Source organism: Drosophila montana, unplaced genomic scaffold, assembly GCF_035044405.1.
Source record: "Drosophila montana isolate Dmon_TW-CO22-7 unplaced genomic scaffold, ASM3504440v1 contig_2481_1, whole genome shotgun sequence".
In the NCBI taxonomy this organism is placed as follows: Eukaryota; Metazoa; Arthropoda; class Insecta; order Diptera; family Drosophilidae; genus Drosophila; species Drosophila montana.
The window spans coordinates 362,396-382,449 of NW_026997351.1; the positions used below are offsets into that span (position 1 = coordinate 362,396).

Consider the following 20,054-nt stretch of genomic DNA (forward strand, 5'->3'; position numbering starts at 1 on the left):
ATTTTCTGTTCTCTTCTTTTCCTTTTTTTTTTTTTTTTTTTGTTCAGCCAAGTTGGCAGTTCAGCTTCAAACATCGCCTAGCTCTTCTTCCAATAACTGCACGCCGTGACAGCTTGTAATACCCTGTAAACGCAAGTGAGGCGGCAAATGGGTAGCATAAAGTTGTCACAAGGCATTTGACAGGCGGAAAACCAATAAGCTATCGATACTTGGCATAGCCCATAACATGTAGTAGGTATACGATATGATACGGTATACGATATGAAACGATATACGATATAGACAACTCTGAGAACTAACTATACCATATTTGTAGGTGCTTTTGTAGGACTGATCCATTCAAAGACCTTTGAACAACAGTTTTGTTTCTCACGATTTCTCGAACAGACATGACATTTAAGAGTTTTACCATATTCCTTACAAATAAACAATATATTATTAACATGGGATTACTAGAACTCTTTGGTTTCTCAAGATCTCTAGATCAAACCGAGCTATAGAGGGCTTCAAAGAAGAGTATTGTATATTATAAAAAGATTTAACGAGTGCTTTATTTGCTTTCTTTATTTGTGGCCAAACTCAATTGAGTCTCGTTCTGTGACAAGTTTGTGCCCAATCATTTAAACGAGATTTGGATTATATATAACTTATAATTTATTTACGGATCTGCTTGATTTGTGGTTAAGGCACGCGGTAACTCTCTTTAAATAAAAATAAAACATGACAATGATTTGTTCATGGTGGATATTGTAAGCATTGCCAACATGTGATTTATATGTGAGGTAAAAATATGAACCAAATCGCGAAATAAAATAATAATAATATAAACTCTAAACTGTTCACATTCACGAATACACATATCGTGGCTGGAATCAGTTGGCTTCAAAAGTGCTTCAGACCTGATTACAGGGTGTCCAATAAACTGTTTAATATATGTATATGATTGCCTGGCAGTAGGTTATGCCTGTTATCAATAAGTGAGATCCTGTCTCCCATTAGCATTAGGTCTGATACTAATCATCGTGTGCGTATACATACAATGCTCACTGTCTGGCATTTTCATTTCCCAGTCGAGCACTTTCAGCTGGGCATTCCCTTCCCTCAAGGGTATCTGCCAGTCGAGTTTTTCTTTTTGCCAATCTGGGAGGCGTGCGCAGACATACGGCACTCACTGTATATCGCTCATACGCATTGTAGGAATATAGTATATAAAAGTCTGAAGAGTAGCGATTTCTGTTTGCCGGCACGCCTGATTATTATGCAAAGTGTGAAACGCAATTGTCAACAAATTGTCAACCAAACTTGGGCTAGTTGAGCACAATTTCTAGAATAGAGTTGACTCTGAAGGGGCAACGAGGGGGGGAGGGGGGTGTGTGTGTGTGTGTGTGTGTGTGCAAATCGCGTATACGCATTTCATTTGGGGCCAGTTTGCATTTCACTCATGATACCCATTTGAGGGGCAGCTATAGTTTCGCCAAGTTGCTGTTGTTGTTGTTGTTGTTGTTGTTGTCGTTGTTGACGGATAGTGTTCGATTTCAAGGCCAGGTGGGCAGCAGGCGACAGTCGGCGTTTGCATATTTGGACCGTTAAATGAGAATGCCGACAATTGGCGCACACACTTATGGCAGAATAGTCAGAGTCCGCCCCAATTGGGGAGCCTAATGGGCGCCATAAATTGGCTCAATTAACTGATCCGTTGTGAATAATTATTTACTTATTTTTTTATATTTAACTTTTTATTGACTATGCCCAGTGGAAACTGGCAGAAGTGGGCTAATAATTAGAAACTGAATGAACATGAATATGCATAAGTCTATATACATTCTTGATCTGCATTAAAAGTTAACTCTATTGAAAATGGTTTAAAAGGCGATATTGTTTTTGTGCAAACGTATGTAACAGGCAGAAGAAGGCATCTGCGGCACCATAATGTATATATACTCTTGATCAGCATCAATAGCCGACTCGATATAGACATGTGCTATGAGAGCAAGGGAGTTGAAAGGTTCTCCTAGCGAGAGAAGTTTGTAAGTTTGTATAATCGATAACAGATAATCGATCATCTGCCCCGTTTCCAAGCAAACGATAAATCTCTTAGGTTTTAAAAGCTAGAGTCAGCAAATTTCACATTTAGCTTCTAGAATAGGATACACAAAGCAAGTGTCTTTCATTTATTTGTTTTCAAATTTTAGCTTTTCGAGACTTAGTTCTAATATTACCAGCAATTTGATTGAATAGATGCCAATATTGGCGTAGATAACAAAACTTGGTGGATAGATAGAACTATTTTTTTGCCCTTGTAGAGGGTATAATAATTTTGTCACGAATCATGTTACGCATAGAAGGAGATCAGCATCAACTTTTGTATACAGCATTTAACATACTTAACAAATTGATAAGCCAAACACTTTAATTACAGGGTATCTGCCAGTCACAATGCATCTCCATCGAAAGTTGGAGCATAAAGTTGGCAGCACATAAGTGATTCGTTCTATGCGTAGAGACAAATATTCAAATGGCTGCTGTTCATGAATGCATTTATTCATTTGAAGTGAATCATGAGCATTGTGAGTGCCAGACTTTAACCTCTTTAAGGCTGATCTGTGAGTGCATTCGGCGCAGCTGTGATGAATCGAAGCACTCGCAATCGCATTTACACATCTATGAATGTGATTCATATGCGTATGAATGATTAATGAATGATTATCGCTTAAATTTACACAAATGTATGCACATATTCACAAGGCACACACACACACACACACAGATACACACACGGGGGATATTCCCCATTGACTGTTGGCCCCTCGCCCCACCGGCAGTCAGGCACCCTCCCCCCTTTCGTGGAGCTTAAGCGCCGCATAAGTGGAATGCAATAAACTTTCGAGTTTCGCTTAGTCGAAAGAGCCAAAGTTATGCGCTCGAAGCTTGCAATACAAAATATTTTCACATTTTCCATTTTCACATTTTCTTTTCTTATTTTTACTTTTTACTCTATCTAAATGGTAAATGGGGTGTATTATTTTTGGGTTTTCTTTTGAAGACTATTGAAGCTAGAGACCCACAGTTTTAGAGACACAGCGTTTCAGCCACAGTTTGAGACTCTCGTTAAAAAGTCGGGTTTAAATTCACAAAATTAGATTGTTTAATTATTAATTGATTCATTTTGCGACTCAATCTGAAGTACTTGAGGCTCAACTCCAAAGGAAAACAGTTTCAGAGCCACAGCATCAAAGTTTGAGACGTATGTATATGTAAAGTCACAGTTTTAGAGTCACAAAATAAAGATTGATTGACTGTAAATTGATTTCATTTATATATCAGTCCAAAGTTGTTGATGCTCGAGTCTAAATGAAAACAGTTTTAGAGTCACAGTGTTTCATGCACAGTTTGAGACTCACATTAATAAACGTCACCGTTGGAGAGTCACTAAATGCAGATTGCTTGATCATTAACCGAATCTTTTTCAGAATAGGCCTTAGGTAGTTGAGCTTCTATTTTCACCAAATGAAAACAGTCTTAGAGTCACAAACTTAAAGCGACAGTTTGAAACTCACGTCTGTTAAGTCACAGTTGACGAGTCACTAAATTAAGATTCTTTAATTCCTGATGATTTGTCTTTAGACTTAATTGTTGTGTCTCGAGTTTAAATGGGAACAGTTTTAGAGCGGCTACAATCACAGTTTTACATTCGTCGAGAGATTGAATTACTGTGGACCTCACTCGAAACATTAAGAAGGTTATTTTTGCAAACAAATTTGAGCTCTTTCTCTGATAACAGAGTAGCGCGCAGTCGGGCACAGCCCAAGGCTAAGCGATTATTTGTTTTTACAACATTTTTTTTACATTTTAAAAATCATTTTTTTTTCGTTTTAGGGGTAGCACACTGTATGGTTTATGCTGTGCCGTTATGTGTTTAGTAATTTTTCAATTCTCTCGTGCGTTCAATGTGTGCGTCCGTTTAGGGGCGAGGGGCGAGCTGGCAATGTGAGGGGCAAGCAGGCAGTGTGACCTTTTTGGTGGGTGGTTTCTGCTTGTTAATACAAATTATTGGCGTTGCGCGTGGCACGTGCACGACGCTCACCCCGGCGGGGCCACCCGGCCACCCGACCGCCCGGCCACCCACACGGGGCTTTACTGTAATTGATTTCGTATTGTTGCTGTTGCTGTGCAATGAATGCGATTGCTGCGTGCCACGCTTAACGTTTCGAGTTTTTGCTCTTTGGCTTTTGTAGTTGCCCGCCCAAGGGGCGCAAAGGGGGCGGGCGATGGGCGTTGCAAGGTGTGGCTGCGGCATATTTGCAGATCCATCCGGCCGAGCTGGCCGCCTGGTGACAACATTAGCAAATTGATTTCAACAGACTTTCAATGCCCATTGAGGCTGTGCTGGTTGTTGTTGTTGTAGTTGTTGGCATTGAGGCAGCATCGCCGTGCCGCTAGCGTAACGTCCCGCATCTATGCGACGACTTCCACTATATAACTCAAGGCCTGCGCTCTATGGCACGCCCACGCCAACGCGCAGCGCCCACATTAAAATGCCAGACGGCGCGGCGTTCAACAACTGCGACAACAACAACAACAACAACAACTGCGACATCAGCGATAAGCAAAGTTATCTAAATAAATATATGGCCTGCGACATGCGTTCATAAATTGTGTAAATGTAAATCGGATTTTTGTATTTTATTATTAAGGGATTTCTTTTTTTTTGTTTTTTTATTGTTATGCTTTTTGGAGAATTTTGATTTTAGTTTTTTATGAATTTTTAATTTGTCCGCGTTTGCCGGCGGCGACTGCAATTCGTATGATTTGTGAACTAAGCGCTGAACGAGATACTTTTGGGCGTGTAGCTATAAGATACATTTTTTTTTATGGTTTTCTAAACCGTATAACGTTTGTATGTAGCGCAGAAGTGGCCCAGTGGGCGGCGGGGCGGCTTTCTGTGTGTGTGTGTGCGTGTGTGTGTGTGTGTGTGTGTGTGTGTGTGACTAATTGTGTTGCCTCATGGCGCGGCGCGCTGCTGCTTACACAATTCTATGTATCTAACAGATACATTTTGGCCATTTCGCCGATTGGTGAAAGGCGCTGCTGGAAAATGCTGCTGCAGCAACAACTAATCAGAGGCGTTGAAATATTTATGATAAAAGTCAGCTACAAAATGCAGGCGCATTTGTTGTTGTTGCAACAAAGCGTTGCATACAATAAACAACAAAAAACTGCAACAAAAACAAAATATGAAAGTGCAGCAGCAGCAGCAGCAACAACAACAACAACAAATCAAAAGCGCAACAACTCGAAAAAAAAACCTGCTGAGCAACTTTTACGTGGAACGCATTGTGGATGCCATTGTGACAGCGACAGACAAACGGTACCCACCCAAAGCACAACAGCAACATCAACAAAATGCAGCAGCCCATTGCAAAAGCTGCGACGTCAGCTGCGACTGCGACTGCCAGACAGGCATGTGTGTTGGAAAGAGAGCGAAGAGCCAGCTGTCCCCCGACGCAGTTTCTCACTCATTTGCAGCGGTCAATTAATATACCAATAAGACTTGTAAGAAGAAGAAGAAGCAGCAGCAGCAAAGCAAAGCTGACGTCATTAAGCATAGCCGGCTCCGGAGGGAGCGGGGAAGGGGGAATGTTGTGTGAATTTCAAGCTAAGATCTCAATATGGCGACTAGTTCTAATTAGAGCCGAAGCCGTGGCGCATTAACAGACAAGGGGAGTTGGGTGCCGGGGGGAGCAGAAGAAGAAGGGGAAGCAGTCGTAATGGACAGTAAAGTAAAAACTAATGAAAAATAGAAGTAGGCAAAAGTGGGAGCTGCGGCAACGGTTAAATTTGTGCTGTTAATCATTTCAAAGATATCAATCAGCAGCGCGGCGAAGAGTTGCCAGAGTTTCTACAGAAATTGGCACTGACAGATCTTTTACAGGGATTAACATTAACATTTCTATGGTAATCTGTTGAATATGCTGTACGATCTTGTCAGCTAGAACTAAGCCAAGTATTATTTATGATCCAAAGCAACAAACAATCAACTTGACACTTTCGCGCCATTTGATTTGCATATGAATTCCATTACAAATGAAATGCCGTATAACATTTAATCGGAGTGGGAGATTAACATAAAAAGTCGCTACGATTGAGATTTGTTTGGTTGTACACTGCAATCAAGTCGATGGCCGGGCATATTAGTTAGCACATAACTGAAGTCAAGGTAAGGTTAATTTGTACTGGATACTGTATTTAATAACATATATAATACATACACATATCTTATTATATGTAGAATAAAAGCTAAGGTATTCAAAATACTTTTGTAACTTCGCTCTTTCCATATCTATTCCAGTTCTGTTGTTTTTTTTCCTCATTGCAAAAGTTTACTTTATTCTCAGATCCCTGCCAGTCTACGCTTTTTATAACTATCCAGCAACTATACCAAGAGCAGAGCATCTGAAAGTCGACTAACTCTGCCCAAGTTATTTTTCACTGGGTCAGGTTGCAGTACCGTTAAGAATACCCCCCCCCCCCCACCGTTCTCTCACTCCCATGCTCGGTATCTATAGCGCATTAATTAAGCACTCTACCTTGTGGAATGGTATTAAAATGCTTTCAATTTGCCTTCCCGCCAGCCAAACAAGCCCGAAACAACAACAACAACAAAATCAGAATATAAACAAAAACTTAAATAAAAGAGAATATGATAATAACAATAAAAATTTGTTGTAGACATTTTGGAGATCGCGTGCGCCATGAAAACTTTTCATTTCGATCGTTGGCAACGTTTACCGAAAATATTTTTATTACAATATTTATAAGTGTTTTTACATCGCTTACAACAAGAAAAAACAAAAACAAAAAACAAAAAAAAAATACTCAGTGGTTTTTGTAGCTGTTCGTGTTTTTATGTTTGTTGTTATTTTTACGCCTTGGACTTGTTGAATCATCGACAACAGAGCATAAAAAGCAATTTGAAAGAAATATGATGCACACACACACACACACACACACACTGGCATACACACGCACGCACACATTACACATAGACCCACACTTAGATAGAATCCACACAAACAACAACAACAACAGCTGCTGCTGCTTCTTAATGCTGCGGCCAGGCAATGTTGCAATAATTATCAAGACACAGCTATAGCTGCCCCCCGTTTCTCTCCCACTGTCAGCCCATCGCTCACTCACTGTTTCCTTCTCTGTCTCTTCCTCTTCTTCTTTTGCTTAGCCAACGCAAACTGTAAAAGTTCAACTCAAATATCTGAGGATGACGTTGACGTCGACGTCGCCGCCGACGCCACAAGTTATTCATTTGCAATGCCAATGCTGCGTGTGGAATGTGCGAGAGCGCCGCGCACTCATTCACTCTCTCTTTCTCTCTTGCTCTCCCGCGCTCGCTCTCTTGTTGGCACGTTCATGCGCTTGCCTCCCTGCCCACATTTTGCATTTCAAACAAAAGGGTGTCGTTGGGTCAGCTGCCCCCCCATGCGGCAAGCTGCGGTTGCGTGGAGCTGCAACAGTTGCAGCGATCAGCTGCTGATCAGTGGTTAACCGTTAATTGTGCAGTTCAGCAGATCAATGTTGAAGCAGCAGAAGAAGAAGCAGCAGCAGCTGAGACATATTTAAGCATAGAAAATCAGCTGTAATCAACGCATGTTGCATGTTGCATGATATAACTTTAGAAACTAAACAGTTTATTTTTGGTAATATTCCAAATATTTTTCAAAGGGTTATTTTCCGATTTCGATAACAATTTACCTGAGCTCTTCAACATTAATTTGATTACTCATGAATTTGATTCTGGGAATATCTTTTAGCTTCCACAAAATATGTTCTTTTAATTCCCAGTAAATTACATGCTGCAATTGGAGCAATTTCCTGGAAGCGGAACCATTAAACATCACTAAGAGCAGCTTTATTAACTCACCCACACACACACATACACACACACAGATACACACGCACACCTAGCTGAGCTGAGCTGAGCTGGCAACCTGCATTGCTTGCAGAATGGAATCCACATGGCATCCACAAGTTACACAGGCGCCCAAGCTCAAGCCCAGGGCCAGTTACAGTTAAAGCTTTAGTTAGTTGGCTAGCGGGGAGGGGGTTAGCGGGTTGGGGGCCTGCCGATGCTCGTATCTGATTACAGTTTGAATGCTTGCAATGAACCAGAAAATTTGCCTTGTGCCCCGTTTCGTTCGTGCTGCGGCCGCAGTCCAGACCAGGTGGATGCTTTGCACGGACAACGGACAACGGACAGCGGAACGGTACGAAACGGAACGAAACAGGTGCTCAGCCACTGGAGTTTTGACTGTAGCTCATCCCCTGACCCCCGCCTTCCTTGCGCCCTCTGTCTCTGTCTTTGTCTTTGTCGTCCACTTGGCTTTGTCTGCAGCAACAAAAAAAAGTGCAAGAGCTGGCAAAGATTTGCGATAGCCAACAAAAACAACGAGAACAACAACAACAACAAGAGCAGCCGATGAAAACGTGACTGGCAACAAGTAAAAGCCGAGCCGAGGCCAGGCCAAGCCAGGCCCGGCCCGACTGGGCATCAGCTCCTGATGGCTGAAGTGCGGCAACAGCGCCGCAAAGCAAAAACTACGACAATTACAGTTATTTTATGAGTTTGCAGAGCATAACCAATGCAGTCGACGCCGACAGCGGCCACTTCATTTTGCAAAGAGAGCGGAAATTTAATGAGCAACACCCTCGTACCCGCCGCCGTGGCTGCAACTGTGCCATGTATTGCAATTGCAACAAAACTGCGTTCCATCAAAATTTCTCTTTAGGCACACGCCGCCCCTCCCTCGCCCCGCCACGCCCCGCCTCGCCCCATGTTGCGCCCCAACTCAACAGAGCCTTAATGATGCATTTAGCTGATTATGAGGCGCAAACCTCGAGTTGTTGTTGTTGCGGCTGCGGCTGCGGCTGAGGCTGCAATTTGCAAATGCCAAACTAGAGCAGCGCAACTTGCAACTTTTGTGGTCATTTAGAGCGCAGCGTTGGATTTGTGGGCGTGGTTTAATGTTAAAAGCGTGCTCCTGAGCCTTCAGCGCAATTCCAATTGAAAACCCAGCGCAAATTCTTTGAGTTGGTTGACAAAGTTTTAACGAGCTTTACGCAGTTTCACAACACTGGCAAAAAGGATTAAAAGCATTTTATGTGCAGCTGCAACTTCATGAATATAATTTATAATGCTTAGAAAACAACGTCTACGCATAGTTCGAGGGATTAGATAGCTTAAGGATTGCAATGACTTAAATAGGCCGTCGAACACTATTTTACAACACTATTTTGCTATTATTTAAGAAGTTGCCACATTCTTTAACTTATTATCAAAGAGAAACCAAAAAAAGGAGACTAAAAAGAAATATTTGTTATTACTTAAAATTCGTATGATAACGAACTTAACAACACTGACCTCGTACTTGATTATCATTGAGAGATAGTTCATAAAGGTTAATGCAACAATTTAAGCAAGTATCTAGAGCAGAGGCAGCGTTGTACTTATTTAGTTTTTAGGCTTCATAGTAAAATGAGCTTTACAACACTGACTTCATAACTGATAATCGTCCATAAAGTCTAAGTCAATATTTAAAGGAGGTGGCATTAAGCAGAGACTCACAACAGCGCATAGTATACGGCGTTTTACAACACTGATTATCATAACTGATTATCGTGGAAAGCTAGTTAATAAGGCTCAAGTTACATCATGGCATAGAGCAGAGGCAGTGTAGTAAAATAGTAATAGTACAATGCGCTTTACAGCACTGAATTCAAAGCCAATAATTGTTCAGAGACAGCTAAATTTAACAATTTAAGCAGAGACTCGCAACATTGCTCGTTTAACTGAAAAGTTTAATAGTAGAATGCGCTTTACAACACTAAAGTCTCAACTGATTATCGTTAAGAGATTGTTTATTAAGCTCAAGTTAAATCGTTTGGCATTCAGCAGCGGCTTACAACACTGCATATTTAGTTTTCAGGATTAATAGAGTAATAGTAATAGTTTCAGGGCTTAATAGTAGAAGGCGCTTTACAACACTGACTAGCTGCAATTGAAAACAATGCAAACATATATAGAACTGTCAAGAGTTGAGCCAAACAACAACACTTTATAAGAGCTTTGCTTCCACATCTTTGCATCGCACCATGCAACACTGTCTTCATGGCTGACTGAAATTGAGTGCTGGTAAATGTTTGATTAGCCCAAGGTTTGAGGACAGTACGCGCCGAACTTTATGTTGACTTTTCTTGAAATAGAGCATATTCAGGCATTGAGCACACACACACTCACACACACTCACACACACACACACACACTTTCTCATGCCACTTATGCAAACAAAAAAAAACAACTCCTTGGCCCGTGTCTATAGAGTTGTCGCGCACGCGACTTTCACATGAAATTGTGTGGCCAAAACCAACTGTTGCCAGGTTACTTGCCCCACCGTGTGGCAGGCCAGAGCGCCAACTTGCAGCAAATCAATCGCTGTAATGACCCAAATGGGACTTTCGTTTGTTTCGCATCGCGGCATAATTCATGACAGCGCGCGAGTCGATTTGATTTGATGCCGGCTGAAGTGTGGCAACAATGCGTGTAGCTGCCACAATTGCTGCTGCCCCATATGCGCAATGTTGCCACCATTTGTGGCAATTTTATTTTGCTCTTTTGTTTGTTGTTTATTGTATGGCCAAAAGGTTAACACAACGCACCCCCCCTCCCTTCCCACCCTATTCGCCCGCCTTCGTTTCCTTTTACGCCTGCTTGCCTCGCCTGCTTGCCACTGTGCCGCATGCCTCGTTTCGTTGCTGTTCGTTTAATTTTATTGCCTAATTTTCAACTTTGATTGCCGGCACAGCCCGCAGCTGCCACGCCCACCGCCATCCCATGCCCGTGCCGCGTGCATCACTTTCACGCTCGTTGACATTTCTGTTTTGTTTTCCTTCAGTTCTCTTTTTGAGTTTTCTTCACGTTTCCCCACACTGTTTTTATTTTCAATTTGACTGTCGCGGGCTGACATAATCAATTTTTATATTTATTCTCCATTTTTATGTGGCCGTTGCGGCTGTTAATGGACTGCTGCCACGCCCACACGCCCCACTCCTGAATGTCAGCCGAAAAAAACCCAAAAAAAAAAAACAAAATAAATTAGTGTTAAGCTGTTTCCGTGCAATTTGTAAAATTACACAGCACTTAACATTTGAAAATTGACAGATTTGCGAGATTTTTCGAAATTACAAATTAAATAAAAATAAAATAAAATGAAATAAAAACAGAAGAGTTTGAGCATATTTTCTAATGTTATAGCCAAGTAAAGTTCTAGCTGGAAAAGTTTGAGAACTTTTTTTGCAGTTCAAATTGTATAAAGAATTTTGTATTTTAAATTTAATTTTTATTTATAAATCAGCCGAATCATGGGAACCTCCAATCCTCTGAGACTGCGAGAAGCTGAGGTAGATTGTGAAACTCAAAATATTCAAAGAGATGCCTTCGGGCAGGGATTCGAACTCAGAATTTGCCTGTTTCTTTTTAAATTTTGATTAAGACAACCAAAAAGTGCATAAACTCGTTGCATATTTCATATATGACCTCTTCACCTCTTTACCAGCCCCGACTTTCCTTGTGCTTGTTTGAGTTTTCATTTGGACAACCGAAGATATGATTAAAAATATCAATACTTTTTATAACTTTTGATAGAATCAGCTGCAACATGCTGCGGCTAAGCCAGGAATGCGAGACCCGAATTTCAGTTTGTTTTTCATTTCGACAACTTTGCCTTTTATTGTTTGTTTTTCCCAAAAGCTCAACTGTTGCATTTGCCAACAGCAGCAACATCCGCTGCAAACTTAACTTCAGCAACAAACCCACACGAAATCTTAGAGAAATTCCGGCAGTCTTCTTTACCAGGCGAAGTGTCCCTTGCAATTGCCACGCCCCTTGGCTGTCCCGCCCATTTGCAGGGAACATGTTGTTGCGGTGCGCCGAGATCAACATTCAGCTGCGACTTGGCTCGATTTGCGTCGTGCAACTATTTGCATAGCTCAACACTTATTCAGCAATTGCTCAACACTGCGCCCACTTGTGAGGTTAGGTCTTAGCCACATTCCGCACTCCTTTAAATCTGTCTGCACCGCAGCAATATCGGCGCCAAGCATGAAAACTTTAAATATATTCTCAGACATCCGCAGCCCAGCGGCCCAATCGACACGCCGCGGCCTGAAGGCAGGCAGCCCGTCCCGCACACCTGGCCGCAATATTGGCACTGTAAAAGCCATTAGCTGGCCCAAGAGATCGCTTGTAATGGCAAACCAGTCAGTTGTATATATACCTATATATAGACACCTGTTCGCGTGGGCGCGGCCATTCGCTGTCAGGGCCACAAACTGGAGTCGGGCAGCAGCATCTGCGATCGATGCAGGTGCATTGTTGTTGTTGCTGTTGTTGTTGTTGTTGTTGCTGTTGTTATTCCTTTGAGAGCACAACGCCAACGCAAAAACAAGCTAGAGTGCTCTGGTGGGAAGTGCCCGACTGAGAGATACTCTGCACCCAGCTCCGAGCTGCCGTACATGTATGTTTAAGCATATACAACACTTCTTCATCTCCTTCTTGTTCTTCTTCTCCATCTTCTTCTTCTTCTTCTCCTTCTTCTCTTTCTTCTTCTTTTTCTTCTTCTTCTTCTTCTTCTTCTTCTTCTTCTTCTTCTTCTTCTTCACATTCTTCTTCATCTTCTTCTTCTTCTTCATCTTCTTCTTCATCTTCTCCTTTTTCTTATGCTACTTCTTCTACTACATCTTCTGTTACTTCTTCTGCTACTTCTTCTGCTACTTCTTCTTCTCCTTCTTCTTCTCCTTCTTCTTCTCCTCCATCTTCTTCTCCATCTTCTTCTTCATCTTCTCCTCCTTCCTCTTCCCTCTGATCCCACTCGTTGGGTAATGCATCCTAACATAACTTCGGTGCTTGAAGTCCGATCTAATTGAAATTTTCAGTGCTCCACAATGACGTGCTAAAGTGTTTATATACCAAGGGCCAAGCTCGAGCTATTAATAAACTAAGGCAGGCCCCTCCCCGAACACAGTTTGGGGCACAAGGAGAAAGCATCTGGATAAAGAGTTTGTCTTAGATCAGTTCAGATCAGGGCAGGGCTTCCATAGGAATCCCCAGGCACAATAGATCGTCTCGGTCGCAGTACTTCCCGCACACATTTCTTAGTGAGACTCCCTATACATTTGTATTATGATCAACCTCATCAATCTCATATTAAAGTTTGTCTATAGCTCGCAAAATGAGCTGGGGGCTTATCCAAAGATTTGAATATACTACGGGCATCTGAATTCAACAAAAACCTAAACTGCAAGTCGATAATTATCGATTTCGTGGTATCGAAATGAGCTAACGATCATTTGAGACAAACTTGAAGTTCTTTGAGCTCATACATACGGACAGACAGTTAGACGAATCGACTCAGTGGCTGATGCCGATCAAGAATATATATATACATATATATAGATATATACCCTGTGTGATCTGCTCTGCCTGTTACATACATATGCACGTAACTATGATACCCTTTCTAGCCAGTATCAATAGGTAAAGGGCATACAATAAATAAATAATACAAAATAAAAAAACAATGCTGCTTCATTGTGATAAATCTTTTGAGTTCGACGCCAGCAACTACGACTGCGACGGCGGCGCCCCCGCCAAATGGCGCTCGAGATTGTGAATGCGAGTGTATCGTATCTGCGTATCTTATAGATACGCACGCACGCACGCACGTCTACGATAGCTGCTTGCCGTGAACTATCATTAGCATCGCAACAAGAAGTTTGCTTTGTTTCCCAAAGTGAATCCCCTCTCCCCCCCTACCCGCCCTTCTCGCGCATTTGCCCCGCTTGCTGTCGCTTGTAGGCGGCGTCTTCCACTTGGCTTCTTGGCTTGATTAAATGTTGCCAACGACGACGACGACGAACTTGAAGCTCAATCAGTTTCTGTCTGCCAGTTCAAATATGAAAGAACGTCGCGTCGCCCTGCCCCATGCCCCTTGCCCCTTGCCCCTTGCCCCTTGCCCCGTGGCAACCACAATTGCTCTGCCGCATCATCATCATCGTCGTCGTCGTCGTTGTCAAAGTCTCAAGATTTTTAAACAAAACGCACAAAAAAATAAAAGCGAAATTCGCGGCCGGAAGTGCTGCCAAATATTGAGAAGCTGCCGCGCGGCTTCGGCTCTGTCCCCCCATCCCCAGCTCAGCCGCAGCTGCGAGCGTTGCCACCTCGCCGTAAATTGCCTCAACGTCTGCGGGATTTGCCACTCGTGATATATTTGCCACAAGTTTGTGCCACCATGTCATAAAAAAAAATTATCTTTGCACTTTTCAAGCGCGCTTTAACATTTCAGTTACTTTTGCGCTAGTGGGGCAGATCGATACATATCGATATGTTTATCGATAGATAGCGCGAACCATGAGCCGAACCAACAAAAATATATATCTGGTGTTTCCTGACTTGATTATTTATATAGCTACCATTGGAACGATCGGTCGAAAAGTAGATTATGCTTTGGAAACGTTTTGATACTCTTGTAGAGGTTATTACAATTTTGGCATGAAATGTGTAACGCGTGGAAGGAGACATTTCCGACCCCAATAAGTATAAATATTCTAGATCAGCATCAGCAGACGAGTTGATATGGCCATGTCCGTCAGTCTGTCTGTCTCTCAGTCTCAGTCTCTCAGTCTTGCATAGGTCCATCATTCTGTTGCAGACAGTACATATGTCGGAATCGGCACTATATCATATCATATCAATATATCTTGAGCAGTCCCAGTCAAACTGTGCTGCCTTTATATAAACCAAACCTTATCAAGATCGGACTACTACAATATTACACAGCTCTATACGAACTACTATATTTTATAGCACTAAAGGAACACTCGGTCAAAACATGAGACAAAAAGGTTTTCCGCGACATTTTCATCAAACTCCGCTTTTACGAGCTTCACTTTTCTCACATACTATCTGCAAAAGGGCATTAAGTATTCGGCGTGCCGCAGATATCCTCACTTTCTTTGTCTGTTTATTTTTATTTATTTTCAATGATTGTAAAAACTGTTGTTGCAACAATTTCGTTGCCGATATGTTGCAACCTAATCAATAGGTCAATAAATATCACATGTTACGCGTATTTTAAGCTCGAATCGAACAAAACATTTACCCCCCCCCCCCTAACCATCTATCCCACCATCAAGCAATTACCCCTCCGATGATAAACGACGCAATTGACATCGTGTTGAGCCACAACACAGGCCAAAAAAAAGTTTTGTAATCGGCGACGCGCCACCAAATCGTTTACCAAATAGGTTCGAGTGGGTTTCGAGAGGGGAAGGGTAAGGGGGAGAGGGGGAGAGGCGACATTGATAAGACAGGTGCTGCGAAGCGCTGGGAAATAACGAAAACGAAAGTCAACGTTGCCTGCGGCTGATAAAACTTTAAGAGGTGGTGAGGGGAAGGGGATAGAGAGGGAGGGGGGGGGGGGGGGGCACCTATTTGGATTGCATTTGCTGGCAATTTGTTGTTGCCTCCAGTTGTTGTCTAGTTGCTGCTGCGTGTTTGTTGTTTGTTGTTTACATTTTGCGCCCGCGGCGACCGATTTCATTTGACTTTTGCTGCGTCGCTTGCCGCAAACCCCCGCCCCCCCCCCCCCATCATTTCCCCGCCTCCCCTCCCCCCTTCGAGTGTCCGCTGTTTGCTTAACGATTTGTGTAGATACAATTCGGTACATCGCACAGATAAACAGGCACTCGTTGAGCGGACCGGGCGGGTCGGGCGGACGGACGGGCGGGCGGGCGGTCTATGGACAAACAAATTACAAACAAATTGTCATTGTCGATTGGCTCCCCCGCCCCCTCCTCCCCCCCCTCCTCACTCACAACTCTGCGGGTAAACTTTCGAGTCGCTTCTCTCTTCTTCCCGCCGCGCTTATCGCTAGGGACTTGGACGACATTCGTTTGCAGGTGACAGGCATGGGTCACTGGCCAAATGGACGCCACAAATGCTACACTGGGAGAAAAGAGTAGGGCTTCGGCAAAATTGTTTTTTCGCTTTTTTCGTAAATATCCCTCAATTAGTGAAGCTTTTTGCATTGAAGAATCTACTTTGAGACGGTTTTTCATCAATTTATTAAAAAATCTTGCATGTTGCATTTTATTTCTACAACATGGAAGATATTTGGACAATTGAAAGAAAACAAGTTTTGGATTGAAAAAGAAGTTTTCCTAAAACTAGATTTTCATTCACATTTCAATATTCTGCCTTTCTTTTCCTATTTGAACATCAAACTCTTGGCTTATTTTCGCTCAGTGTAATTGCGAGTTCGGAGTTTGGAGTTATCGACAAAGGTGCTGATAAGGGAGACGACACTGACTATATGTGTGTGTGTGTGTGTGTGTGTGTGTGTGTGTGTGTGTGTGTGTGTGTGTGTGTGTGTGTTTGGGTGTGCGGCACAAGTCGACCCCAGATGCGACTGTCTAGTCCACAGTTCGGTTGAGTTGTGGGCGAGATTCTCTATCTAAACTGAGCTACAGCAAAAGCTATCCACAGTTCTTTCTTTTTAAGTTCTAAATATTAATTTACTTATTTTCTTCAAATTTAAAAACCAAATTTTAAATTTGTCAATACTTCTTAATATTATTTTGATTATTTATTATTTTAGTTTTAAAGTAAGTTCAGGCAGAGCCTAGAAAATACTTATAGTTCGAGCCGAACGAGCCTTAACTTTAAACCGCCCATTTTCCACGCAGTGCGGTGGAGTAAAGCAAGTCCCACGGCTCCCATCAGCTTACACTCGTTTTTTTGAAATGAGTTTTGGGCGCGTGGCAAGTGTAAATAGGCGAATATATCTGGCAAGCTTTTTCCCCCCTGTTTTCCACGCTTGCGGGTGGAAATGTTTGCAAATCCCGTCATTGCGTGTAATTGCCTTTCGGCTTCAAGTCGAACTTATGTAATTACGCATTTAAATGAAGAATTCAGTTGCCCGAATGCAAAGCCCGAGAGTGCCATCATTTAACAATAATTACACGCTCTTGACTCTCATTTGATTTCACTTTTGTTTTGTGAATTTACAGCCCACCAAAAAAATATAGATATAGACGAATTCTTTTGTTTTCAGCGCAGTTTGCAAGAAATTGTTTTTGTTGGATTTTCTTCATTTTTTTCTTCTTCTTTTTTTTGGTAGCATCAAATTTTCCACTTGGTAAGCTTTTTTTTTTTTAATTTTTTATACTTACGTGAGTAGAAAAAAAAACGTTTCTTTTCTTTTTTTATTGCACAGCTCGGCGAATTTGGTTTCTCGCTCTCTCGCTCTCTCGCTCTCTCTCTCTCTCTCTCTCGCTCTCTCTGTCTCTGTTTATTTTTTTTTTTACTTATTTTTTTTTATTTTTTGGGGCAGTTCGTTGACGTTTTGTGTGAATTATTTAAATTGCAGCTTGCTGCATAAATTTGCAATGTTGCAGTTGCATTTTCATCGCGCTGGCGTTTTAAATATGCAGATTCGTTTTTAAAAACAAATATTATGAAAATTAAAACTCTTTTCATTTCAATTCGCTGTTGTTGTTGTTGCTGTTGTTTTTGGCACTGGCATTTGCATAATGCACTCGGGCGCTCACTCAATCATTCGTGCACTCGTTCAGGCGGTCATTCATTCATTTAACAACTCGCTCAAGCTGTTGTCATGACAGCTGCCCCACACTCACCCCCCCCCCTCCCCTCCCTTCGCACACTCCACGCCCCCCTTTCTGTTCACCCACAACGTATTCATGTAAATAACATGAAATTCAGCCGAGCGCACAATGCAAAACAAATTGAAAAACTTTACAAAAAAAAAGTACAAAATAATATTAATAATAGCAGAACATTTTTGAAATTTCTGACTTTTTATTTTCTTTATACCCTGCATTTCGTTGGGTAAGGGTAGGGAAATTTGATTGGAAGGCTTTTATATTCGATTCGGGACTTTAATTTCTTAATACATTTGAGAACTCGGAATATATACATACATACATATGTACTTATATATGTATATATATGTACATGCATATATATATACACACGACCGAGTACATCCTTGTATTAACACATTCAAGTCCCGTTTACAGGGCATCGGCTAGTCGTGCACATACAAGTGCATGCTTGCTTATCTTGCGGTATTTTATGCGCGTTTTGCTGGCGACTTTTGCAGCGCCTTTTTTTTGCATTGGCACCGAAAGCAAGCGAAGCGCAGTCGCCGTCGCCGTCGCCGCTGCCGTCGGCGTCGCAGTCAGCAGCGCCACTAACTGCATTTGCTTATGACTTTGGTTTGTTCTCTTCATTTTACAGTTAATAAACGTTAACCGCAAATGGCCCGCTGCTGGCCCCCTTTAACGGTGCCTTTCAACTCTGTTGCAAGTGTCGAGAGATCCCTCCCCTCCCCCCCATCCCCCTTCGCAACCCCTCTGCTCCAGCTGGGTTGTCGCATGTGTTGTAAAATTGATTTGCTAATGATTTTAGATGACATTAATTATGCGCCGAAAGTGTTGGAAAATGTAGAACAAATTCAACACATGTAGCTGAGGCCCAATACAGATATTTTCACACACACACACACACACACACACACACGCCCCTCTATGCATGTGTGTGTATTGGGCATTTAATTTATTTTTAGAAAGTTAATCACATGCCGAACACTTCGCCGTCCCATGGGACAGTTTCGGGGCATTCGGTAAGATCTTGAGTGCGTGGCACGCACTTTAGAAACAACTTTCAGGTAGTTTACTTAATAGAATCATTAACTAATTTAGTAGATAATTGTCTGTCCTAAAACGCACACACACACACACACACACACACACGCATACTTCCGGCCCAGCTTTTTCTTTAGGGGCGTGTCTCTGAGTTGTGCTTAAAAGTCTTTTAAGTCAAAAAAAAAAAGAGGTGAACACAATTCTTTGACAGGTGCTGCAAATCGTTATCTTGCTACCTGATTGAGTTATTAAACTAAATGTTATCTATAAGTTATCTATAAGTTATCTATTGGACTGGTTACTCGGCAAAATTGTGCGAAATTGGAATTGTTTAACTACTTTAATCGGCATTTTACAAAATTTATGTTTTTTAACTGAAAACGGCAACTCTTTAAAATATAAATAAATTCATTTACTTTTAATTATATAGTTCAAAAGTTGTACTTAAGAAAACTTTAGAATGTCAAGCTTTGAATAATCTTTGAGCCAATCTTTAAAAGACTTCTTATATTAAGTTATTACTTATTTCTAAAAGCATTTCCAACACGGCATCCAATCAGTCGAAGTACACCAATATCTCAGTTTTTCCCCAATAATACTGATACGATCTTTGAACGTATGTCTAAGGCACATTACAAGTAATCCCTGTCTGTTAAGATCTGCCAAGTTTTCACCTGAAATAGGCTTTATATGGGCTAATAGCTTCCACACTTCCACCTGGAATCCATTTCTGAAGATCTTAAGATATCGATACCATGGAATTCATGTGGCTTGAAAAGCTGACCACATTTGCCCCGAAGATACGCAATTTTGGACACAAATAAAATGTATTCAAAAAAGAGGCGCTTTATTGGAAATTAAGCCCAGAATTTGCTGTGGCCAATCTGTGCATCGGCTGTGCTGAGATTGTTAAAAGCAAATCTTAACTGAGTCAGAGAGTCGCAGGGGAGATACCACGACGCGGCGCAAACGGGTTAAATAACGTGACTCAGAGAGTTGGCATTGTCAGTAGAGTACCCCCTCCTCACCACCCCTCGTCCCTTGCCTAACCTGCTGCTGATCCGCTTCAGTGCGCGCTGCACACCACACATTAAAACTAGGCGAGCAACAACAATTTTCAAGTTGGGAATTTTAATAAAATTCAAAGACATGAACTTTTATTTGGTGCAATCAATTTTGCATTTATTGCAAGAAAAACAAAACGCAAGAGAAACAAAAATACACACACACACACACACATACGAACACACTGAATTCAGCAC

General features: G+C 41.9%; 1 protein-coding gene across 2 annotated transcripts in view; it reads right to left on the bottom strand.

Moving 5' to 3' along the window:
* spri (sprint) overlaps positions 1–20,054 on the bottom strand; it is a 131,002-nt gene that overhangs the window by 48,183 nt on the left and 62,765 nt on the right. The window contains exon 2 of one of the 2 annotated variants that reach the window (XM_064682248.1): positions 17,299–17,539. The exons of the other annotated variant lie outside the window; for it this stretch is intronic. The gene's annotated coding sequence lies outside the window, so the exon portion shown is untranslated. The remainder of the gene's footprint in view (positions 1–17,298; positions 17,540–20,054) is intronic. 2 annotated transcript variants of the gene reach the window in all.